Here is an 11,302-nt window from a genome sequence, read left to right as displayed (position 1 = left end):
CCGTCGTATTCTCCAATCTCATTCTCACCTGTGAGGAGATAGCCACAATAGGCGATATGCACAGGCGAGCATGACGTATTTCCGGTTAAATCTCAGGATGGATGTAAACTTCCGGTTATGGTAGAATGCTGTGCTACCGTATGCTAGCATTGAATGTAGCATTGAATGCTTGTCGTCAAAAACATCCGGTTAATTTTCGTCGTTGTTGTTGTTTATCTTAATGTTTATGTTAATGTTTTTACTTGTAATATTTCGTCTTGACTTATAACACGATGACGTGTAAACGTACGAAAGTGTCCTTTCAAAAACGGGATGACAGCTCTTCCAGCCATCACTGCTGTGTGCCGCAATGTACAGTGTTTGCCAGATGCAATTCTTCTGTTAGTTTTTTTACTTTTCCCAAAGACAGTGAATTACATAAACGGTGGGTGATTAACATTCGACGAGTCAACTTTCTTACAACAAACACACGAGTCTGCAGCCGACACTTTCTAAGTGAAGATGTGATAGAGCCTCCGACTCCAGCTGGGCGCAGACGTCTGAAGAAGTCACAGACAGAGAACTGAGGTGAAGCTTTTCTTGATCCGTCATGATCTCGTATGAACAGTCTGTTGGTTGTAAATGGTAACCGTCCAGTGGCACTTTTGGGAACGGTGGTGCATCCTCATGGATGACAACACTGTCAGGTGGAGGTGGTGGGTGTTGATATGACAGGATACTGACAGTTTGTACCTTGCGAAAAATGGAGTCCACTCTCTTCCCCTTAACTGGAGTCTGCAGTTAAGGGGAAGAGAGTCTGGTTCCATGTCAGCATAGGCAGGTAGTGGGTTGAGGGTTGATGGGTCTGGTAGCTCACCGCTGTAGCCCTTGTAAAGTGTATATCTGGAATAACAATATCAGGAAAAGTAAAGGGTTCACTAGGAAATACACCAGAATCTAACAGCGATTAATAACATTTATTTCGCAACACATTGTAGTCTGCCTATTTAATTGGACTCTGCATACCTAATTCCGCTTGCCGGAATAGCATCTGGTTTGGGCTTCACTACAACCATGGCATCCACAGGTCCTGGCTTCACTCCCTATTTATTTATGAGATGGTATTAGGAGAGATGCTAGTATGCATGTGACACAACTGTCTGGTATTGAAACGATACAAACCATTGTTCGTGGTTTATGCCACTTCTGCTCTGTTTCAGTGCACGAAAGTACAGGAGGGACGACATACATGCCACATTCAGAGTAATGGGCAGTCTGATATAGTAATGCAACCAAATTATTGCATATCCCACACCCAGGACACAGGAACAGTAGCTTTTAACAAGCACAACTGGCTGTGAATCACGCAATGTCATCTGAAATACACAGAAGCATAATTTAATGGGTTTTGAAAGACGAGGGTCTACAGCAGCAGGAGTAGGAGCAAAACTTGTTCTTTCTACTGGTGTAAGCAACTTATCTACCTGTCTTGTGTCACTTTTGTGCTTTCTGCATCACTTTCCTACTGTCTTGCACCACTTGGCTATACTGTCTCCCATCACTTACCTATTGTCTTGTGCCATTTACCTACCTTCAAACAGTATTGGCAGAGCAGTAGGTGAGTGGTGCAACATTGTAGCCTAATACCAATAACAACAGTAGAGTGAAGGTTTTGCTCCTAATTCCTCTTGAAAAGTAGAAACATCAAGTACAAAAGCAAGGAAGTTGGGCCATATTTTTATAAAGAAAGAAGTAAAGATGACAGGACAGATTTGAGTAGAATATCAGATGTTTGAAGAATAACTGAATGGAATATGTTACTGTCATTGCAGTCATCAAGTCAGGAAAAAGTAGTAATCTCATTATTGTTTACATTTCAAACCAAACTCCAATTTGTTTACAACAGACCCAAAAACAAAGCATGGCAATTCCCACTCAGCTACCCTGGTCTGTATTAGGCTACCACTGTTCAGTTATCGTGAAAACCACTAAAGTTCTAAAGTGTTCTCTTAGCGACGGCAATCAAAGCTGTGGTAACATTAAACGAGTAAACATGTGTTGAACGGAACCTTGAACAAGTTCAACAGAACTTTGAACGTGTCACTTAATCTAGTCCTACTCTCAGCTGGTGTGGTGGCTTTAGTTTCTTCATTGAGTGGTAGCAGTGGGCTCTCACAGAGATCTCATTTGTAGCCCTGTTTTTACCTGATACTTTCATAAAAGTACAAACACATGAAGTGAGAGGTATATATTTTTTATTAAACTTTATTTAAAGCATGATTTACCTGAAGCAGGACGTAGTCATGACTTAAAACACCAAAGTAAGGCTTCTAGCTCAGGCTGGCTAGCGTTAGCATATTACCTTCAAAGTTGCAAATAAAAGAAGAAACGTAGCCTTTATCCAGTTTGCTACGTGGTGTCGTACTGGATGTCCGGACGACCCTCCGTCTATCATTAACAGATACTTTAGGCAACTCCAGCAAACACCTTGTAAACTTCATCTCTGCCATCATAACGGTCTACTGTCACTGTCTAATGTTTTTTTCCGGTAACCGTAAATGCCCAAGCATCCTTACGCCAATGCGGAAGGATTAGCCACAATAGTGGAATTTTTGTTTTGCCTTCAAAATAAAGTCCCCATTGTATGTGACAAAAATTGATACAAACAGTGGAATCCAGGCATATTTGGACTAGATAATGCTAAACAAGGTTGTAATGTTGTTACATAATATTTTATTAAATACAATCATTAATTATTTTTGTCAATAAACAGAAAAAAATGTTAAACTCACCGTGGACATATTCGACCACATCATTGCATTGGGGGCATACTAATATGCACTGTACAGCCTATACCATAGATTGTTCAACCATGACTTTGTAGAGTTTACACAAATATTAGCCTCATACCTCTTATTGTGGGACTCTAAAAACCAGTGCAAAATGAGCCACATTAAGCATTCAGCCTATTATATGTATTGCACATGCATATTGGAATCTACAGCTTGCTCGGTGGCACCCACAGAACACAACTATGAGCAATACACACAATAGACTGACTGGAAAGGTGATTTCCCACAGTCAAAGTCCTGCAATAAGTGATAAGACGCTAACAAGTGTGTACACTCTACACAGTTGTGTTCTGTCAGTGTCACTGAGTAGGCTCATACGCCATTTCATGGGTGCACAATCCATAGGTTAGTACCAATCCATAGGTTAGTACCATAGGCTGTACAATGCATATAAGTATGCCCCCAATGCAAATCTAAAGTGTAATTCGTCCCCAGTGCAATTTCAACAGTTTTCGTTGTTGTCAAATTAACAAATTATTGTCTTTTGTTTGAATTTATATAACAACATTTCGACCTTGTTTAGCATTATCTAGTCGAGATGTGGCATGATTCCATTATTTGTATCCGTTTGTAGTGCTTTCAATTGGTGACTTTTATTTTGAAGGCAAACCGCAAATTCCACTATTGTGTCTAATACTTATTGCGGCTAGCTTCACACAGGTCTCATTCTCCACTCCACTGTAAACCCGCGATGTGAATATCGTGCTGCTTTTCAAATAGAAGTGAAAGGGCAACTACTCTTCTGATTGTGGTCGCTTCTAAACTGCCTGTAAGTAGCCAAACACTAGAATTGTATGAGTTTTTTTTATTCTGCTCAATATTTCTAAGCATTTTGTTTCATATTTTTTGCAATAACTCGGTTTTGAAGAGAAGTCGTTTTGTGCGTTGGCATGTTGCATATTTGTATTCCACTATTATGCTGGAACTTCTGTGGACAAATAGCCAATAAATTGGTCGAATGAGAAAAATAGAATAATGTCTAGCGTGTGGCAGAACTATTGGAATTCAGCCAATGTTTGATAAGGATAGAATTTGAAGATCCACGCATATATAAGTTCAACTGCGCCGCGCTCCACAGCAAAAACAGCGCGTTCCCATTTGACGCTTCTGTGTAATGATTATTTCTTGATGCAACGTTATCACATCTGCGCGGCATGAGTCAACTGCAGGCTAGGCTACTTTTATTGTGTTTACTGTGAAACGTTGTCCTAACAAACTACTTTAGGTCGAAAGGATAATCACAACATTGCCACTGATGTTTCTATTCATCCTTCATATCTCCTTCAATTTGTTGTCTGGGGCGCTTGCGCTCCACCCAGTTCTACTAAACGATCAGCCTAGGGTAGCAAAGTGTAGCCCAAAGGCAAACGTTTATGGAGTAATTTCAATGAGATGCACACATTGATTATACGTTTGATTGAATGACCTATCCATCCAGATGATTAGAGCGGTAATTGTTTGCTATTTCTGTTATTTATTTTCTGTCAATCTCTTGATGCTGTGTGCCCCATGGTGTTGTGTTGAATGTGTTGCTGTTTTACAGGCTTAATCACATTTCTCTGCTAGTTGTTTTCTCTCAATGAATCTATGTCCTTCCTCTTCATGCTTCAACACGAACTGTGAATGTGTGAACGGCAGATGACCAATCATACTTAAAAGGATAAACCACCTTTGTTCTCTGATAAGATACATTGAATGCCTTTTAACTACACAGTAAATTTTGAAGTGTTAAAGTAACACTTAAATAGTTAAATTTAACACTATTTCTGAGTGTATATGGTCCCACCCTGAAATAGTGTTAATTTGACTCTTTTCATAGTGTTAACATTTTAGAGTTAAATTAACTCTAAATAGAGTAAAAATTTAACACTCGCTTACACTGAATAGTGTTATTTTAATTTTACACTAAAGGTTAAATAACACTGGAGAGTGTAAATATTACCCTTGGAAGAGTTAATCATTTACTCTTCTAAAATAACAAATCAACTCTGATTGAGTTTGATTCCAGTCCAGTTTAACACTGCATGGAGTTGACACTCAAGGTTAAAATAACTCTGATAAGTGTTGATGTTACACACTATTGTGTTGATAATTGACTATCTTGCAGTGAAAAACAAGCTCAAATAGAGTCAAATTCTAACACCGTATAGTGTCACGGAAATAAATCTCAGCAGTATTCATTTTACACTTTTTTAGTGTCAAATTACACCAAATACTCCATTAAGTGAGTAAAAATCACAACTTACCACAAAATAATGCATTTCAAATTTTTATTAACAGCTCAACTATCTCAGGCTAAAATATATTAAGAATACAAATCCCTTTTTAAAACATTGACCTTAGGTTTCCATAAAATGGCAATAGGGAACAACATACAAGGAGGAATCTGTCGTTCCATACTTCATTTGAACATCAAAAGGTTTAAAGTAACACAGTTCAGTAATGTTGATCACCTTTTGAACCCTGTCTGGATGCATCCTGACCTTAAAGGCATAGTAATGGTAATCAAAACACACTGTTTCCATCAGTTTTCCACAGAGCAATACACAGTCATCTTTCACAGCAATAATTTTGATTTTACAAAATACAGGCATCTCAAATGCTACCTCAGTACAGATAATGAAGTCACGGCGGTACTCTGTACCATGATGTTTGATCCACTTGGCAGAAAACACACTGGTAGACAATACAGACCCAAATTTTAAAGCAATCTCGGGACCTTCTTTGAGCTCACTAAGTGTTACCATCTTCCCCGAACCTAAAGTTAATCTTTCCTTGCTAAAGGACTCTCGATACATTGCCATACAACTTTGGTGCTTTTTGGCTAATGTTTTTGTTACATTTTTAAAGCTTTTTAATTGCTTCTTAAAAAAATTATGTTTAGCTTCATAACGCATGCACCACATGTGCAGAACTGGGCCGATGTTTTTTATATTACGAGGGTAATGAATCATGAAGTGATGCTTTGGTAAGAGATTGATTGCAGGAAACAACTGCTTGAAGAGCTGATGATGATCAATGATTAAATGTTTGAGGTAAATGGTCATGCCTTCTGTAAGGACTGGGGAAAATACAATGTTAACAATGTGTAGAAGCAAAAGTAGAAGATGCCAGTGCTGGTCATCTGACTGTATTAAATCACCAAATAGCAAAGGCATATTACGTAATAAGCACCAAGACTGTATAGCATTCAACCCCAAATCATTACTTCCATCAAACAACTTTACTCTAGGTGGACGGTTTCGCTGCTGATTGTATCCATAGTCAAAAGCATGTATTCTACCAGCCAGTTGTTCAGCATTTAGGAAGTTTTCCTTAATGTACTGCAGGACAAGTTTGACTTCAAACTGAGCAACTCCTTCTAAAATATCGTGCATTATATCTACAGAAAAATTGTTGGCTGTATTAAAATACTGTAGTGAATTCAGCAGACAAATGCGTTTGACACCATAGATATGAGGTAGTGTAGGATCTGTTTGTAAAGTTTGACAGTGCAGTTTGTGCATCTCGATAGTTCGTAGTACAACTTTTGGATCATCTTCACAGAACACAGTTTGAAAACAATCTTTCTCAAGGAGACAGAAACGACAACAATACCTTGCCCCAAATGACTCCACAAAGCCAAATAAACCATGCAACCCAAGATTATCACCAGTGACCTGAACTATGGTACCGTGAATCACATCTTTCAATCTGGGAACTTTAAGTCCCTCTGTCTCGAGTACTTTAAGATCACTGACAAGTGGCTCAAGTATCAAATTAAAACCATAACGCTTGATGTCCTGCGCATGGAAAAGAGCACCCAAATGAATATTTATCAATGATGAATTAAAGATTGGGGGAAAATTCCTTAATGTAAAGTATATAGCACCTAATTTGTGTATACCCTTTTTAGACCCCAAGGGGTTTGCTGTTTCAAAGTCGTCATAAAATAGCTGGATCTGTATGGCATCTTTTTCTATAGAGAATAAGGGACTTTTTTTAAAATAGGCGGCATCTCTCAAGTCTGCATACACACCTTCCTTGGGCATGTGCCTGGGCTTGAACATGTCTGCAAGTTCTGGGTTTTGAAAAATGGCCTTTAGTGTTTCTAAAATAGGAATATATGCAAACTTGTCAGTTACAACGACCTGATCGTATGTCCCAGTTGTTTTGTTTCTTCTGCTGTCAAATCTTGTGCCAAGCACCTTTTCAACAGGTTCTACGATTCCCCATTTCTCTTTGAAGTGTTTATTTCGTTTAGCTTCTGAATTTAAGGGTGTGAAAGGGTTTTCCAACTTTTGCAAAGATTGTTCTATTCTGTTCTTATTTTCAGTTTCCTGTGGAGATAAGCACTGCAAAGCTGCATCTGTAGCTTGACTTTGAATCTCAAAAAACACTTCTTCCATGGAGGAAACAAAACTATTTACAGTAGATTGACTTAATCCAGCTGCTTTTAGTTGTGCAACAGCAGAGGCACACATATCTAGAGTGCTCCTGTTGGACTTTTTCAACAGAGTAGATGTGGCTACCTCGTGTTCATTAACTGTCCGTGACGTTGTAGCTGTCTCCTCTACATTAGTGGTCACTGCCTCTCCAATGCTGCTTAAATAAACATCAGGGTCAACCTGTTGGTCAATATACTCAGTGTGTTTTGTGTTTAAATGTTTCCTAAAACCAGAAAACGTACCAAACGCACAGCCACATCCAGTCTGAGCACATTTAAGCCGGAGATTTTTTCCAGACAAGTAACCGTGAACTAATCGTAAATGCCTAACAAGCATATTTGAACTCGATAACTCAGCCTGACAAACAAAACACTTCATGTTCGAGGAGAAACTTCAAGCACTAATGAAGTAACCTCGCCCTGATTTCAGCAACACGAGGGCTCTCTTTGACCTTGCCAGCATCGATGCTGTACACTGTAGTTTGGATGAAAGTGTACATGTTGTGGAGCATGGTGTTGTAGGATGTGCCAAACACAAAATGTGCCTTAAATAGTTCGTCAAAAGCAACAAGAGAAGAGGTTGACCTGCAAGGTATGGCATTCTTGTCGATAATGATGAAGAACTGGTGGATTGCATTCTTCTTAACTCCAACAGCTAGGAGATAGGGCTGAGCGCTAGTAGTGATGGCATCGAGATGCTCTTGAATGTTTGTTCCGGTCTGCGAAGACAAATGAGGGAAAACTGTAGTTAATGGCCAAGTAGTTGTAGAATATGCAGAAAGAGCCAATACACTACTCTTATTGAATATGAATATTGAATGAATACTTGTAGCCTAATATTAGGTGTTCATACCACAAATTAGAAAAAATACAAACCTTCTTGAATACCACAAGATGTTTCTCTGCTTGGGATGCGGAAACCTTTCCTGGTCTCTTCCGACCCTGAGCGGAGGGTGGAATCAGGTGTATAAGCAGTAAAACCGATGACAGATCACTGTCCCAACCTGTAACAACACAAGTTCAATGTTAACACACTTCAGTTACGTTGTTTTCTTTACAAAAGACCCCCCAGACAGACAGCAGTTCTACATCACAAGAAGTTCTCTAACTAAAACATCCACAGGGCTGAGTCAAATCTCAAAAGTTTTGTTCAATATACTGCTACAGAACGTACTCGTAAATCTTTCACAGATCCAGCTTCTTAGTATTATGTTGATATTTAAATGTTTACACATAATGTTGATATTGCAATACAACACAAAAGGTAGGCTTACAAGCATCTTACCAAAGTCAACATCCAATTCAGTGCCATCCTCAGGAGGATCAGCTGCCAGCAAGAGTTCTTCAAGCTCACTTGTGGATGGAAGCTTTCTGCATTGTTTGATGATCTTTTTCTTGAACGTGACCGGCCACCTTTCCAGAAGCTTGCTTGAGGTATCCTCTCCGAACATTAGAACAAAATCCTGTTCAACCTGGAGTGGGGTGGTGTTGGTGACAATTTCAGTTATTTGACAGCCAATCAAATTGTATTGCGTGCTAGTTTAGCTAGCTAGTATCACTACAATGTCTTACAAAACAATTCACTTGTCATAGTATTTTCAAAATAACATAATTACCAAGCTTTTGACGTCTTTAAAACGTGGAAACTCAGACAGTATGTTGCTTGACTGCTGGGGGTCGAGGATCATTTTGCGGCGATACACAAACGTCAGTTCCATTTTCTTCTTGATTGTGTCTGCATCAGCAGAATGTTTCATCAGTGAGATTGCTTTGTTGCACTCATCATCAGTCAGGGCAGTCTCTGGAACAAACTGGGATTCTCGTCTGACAGTCGGTCCTCCAGACATGTCTTCACCAGTTGATCCTTTGGCTGATTCTACACAACACGGGAAAATTTCAATCATGTCAAAAGTTTTAGTAGCCTGGCTAACTTTAATAAAGGCACACCGCTTAAGCAGTGTCCAAGGTTAATGTCTACCCGCCGTTAACATAATACATCCATGCCACCCGCACATAGTTAGCCAGTCAAGCTAACGTAGCTAACTGTAGCTAGTTTAGCCAACTCCCCTTAGTCTTTGCTATGTTCCTGTAATATCTGAACGTTAACAAGAAGTACACAATCCCCCCTCCACGTTGTATTAACATAACTTACAATAAATCGGGCTGACATTGTCTAGTTTGAACGTTATGTTCGTCAGTTAATGTTAATTAACGTTAGCTTAATACTGCTGGCACATGGACTGGACAGAAGTCAGTCACAACATGTTAACGTTAGCCTTTTTAAAATTCGACATTTTAAGACCTAAAACCAACTAGAGTGCACTGTTAGCAACGATATAAAGTAATTCTTAAATGCTGCTTCTGTTAAAATGACAAATAATGTGTGTATAGTCGCTTAGGATAAACTTACCGCAGTCATTCCACATGAAGAAAATGGCGCCGTGAAAATGTGTGGTCCGTTTGAGACGAGTCGTAGGTGGGCGGAGCTTTCCAGAGTACGTCTGACACTGCGTCTTTTAACACCGTACTTTAACACCAACACTGGGCGGTATCTTACTCCAACTGTTGTAGTAATAACTCTGTAAGAGTCAATGTACTTTGACACTGCATATTTAACACTATGGAATTTACTGTGTACCAAAATAAACATGGATCACTTGTAAACCATTATAGGGACAAACTATCACAACTGTTCAATTGAATGAATCGTTTTGAACTGCTTTAAAAGAGCTGGAACCTCTCAAATGCACTTTCCTTTTGACAGACTGGAGAATGCAGGGATCAAGGGCCTGAATGATAGAGGGATAGGGGGACTGAAGGAGAAAAGGATAGAATGATACACTACATGTATGTGGACACCCCATCAAGTTAGTGGATTCGGTTATTTCAGCCACACCCGTTGCTAACAGGTTTATAAAACCGAGCACACAGCCATGCAATTTCCATAGACAAACATTGGCAGTAGAATGGCCCGTACTGAAGAGCTCAGTGACTTTCAACGTGGCACCGTCATAGGATGCCACCTTTCCAAAAAGTCAGTTCGTCAAATTTCTGCTCTGCTAAAGCTGCTCTGGTCAACTGTAAGTGCTGTTATTGTAAAGTGGAAATGTTTAGGAGCAACAATGGCTCAGCTGCATAGTGGTAGGCCACACAAGTGCACAGAATGGGACCACCGTGTGCTGAAGCGTGTAGCGTCTGTCCTTGGTTGCAACACTCACTACCGAGTTCCAAACTGCCTCTGGAAGCAAAGTAAGCGCAATAACTGTTAGTCGGGAGCTTCATGAAATGGGTTTCCATGGCCGAGCAGCCGTACTCAAGCCTAAAATCACTGTGCGCAATGCCAAGCGTCGGCTGGAGTGGTGTAAAGCTCGCCGCCATTGGACTCTGGAGCAGTGGAAACGCGTTCTCTAGAGTGATAAATCACGCTTCACCATCTGGCATTTAGTGTAAGAGGTTTGGCCAATTACAGTAATGCTCCAGGCTCTTTCATGGGCAGAATGGTCTAAAATGTGCCTGGCATAATGTTATGATCTCTCCTGCAGAAGGAGGTAGAGGAGAGGGCAGTGTGTGAGTTGAAAAAGAGAGGGAGTGTGTAGGTCCATGTTTGCACTTGGAGGGTTTTTGAACCTGAAGTAAGGATTATTTAAGGAAATCTGGATGGATACCATGCATGGGAAGAAAAGTTCTGCAAAGGGCTCCTTCCTGTCCCTTCCTTTAAGAGAAATTAAGCTAATTGATTGCACCCAAATTGGCCATTTTTAATTTATAGGATTCATATAATCTGCTGCTTAGAGTATTGCTTCTTCATCTTTTGTAATTTATTCCCTGTAAACCTGCTGATGGTTTTTTTCCCACCCTGTTCAGAGAAATACATGTTTATTGCAAAGAAAATGTTGTGATTAATTTAAGAAACTAGTTAAATGGATAAAGAGTGTTGTGGCAGTAGCAGGAACAGCAGCAGCATCTAGTGGGAAAAACCTTGTACTTTCTCACTAGTGGTAAATAATGCAAGTGACTTCAATGGCACATTTCTCTGAACAAGGGG

At 39.8% G+C, this 11,302-nt stretch overlaps 1 protein-coding gene across 1 annotated transcript in view; it reads left to right on the top strand.

The window, feature by feature from the left end:
* The first annotated feature begins 3,505 nt into the window (after positions 1-3,505).
* LOC311136858 (tumor protein p53-inducible protein 11-like) overlaps positions 3,506-11,302 on the top strand; it is a 121,203-nt gene continuing 113,406 nt past the window's right edge. Inside the window, exon 1 of the mRNA XM_084171156.1 lies at positions 3,506-3,600. The gene's annotated coding sequence lies outside the window, so the exon portion shown is untranslated. The remainder of the gene's footprint in view (positions 3,601-11,302) is intronic.

Source organism: Coregonus lavaretus, assembly GCF_964263955.1.
Source record: "Coregonus lavaretus genome assembly, chromosome: 11".
Lineage (NCBI taxonomy): Eukaryota > Metazoa > Chordata > Actinopteri > Salmoniformes > Salmonidae > Coregonus > Coregonus lavaretus.
The sequence above is the reverse complement of the archived record's forward strand: the minus strand, read 5'-3'. Positions and strand labels throughout refer to the sequence as shown.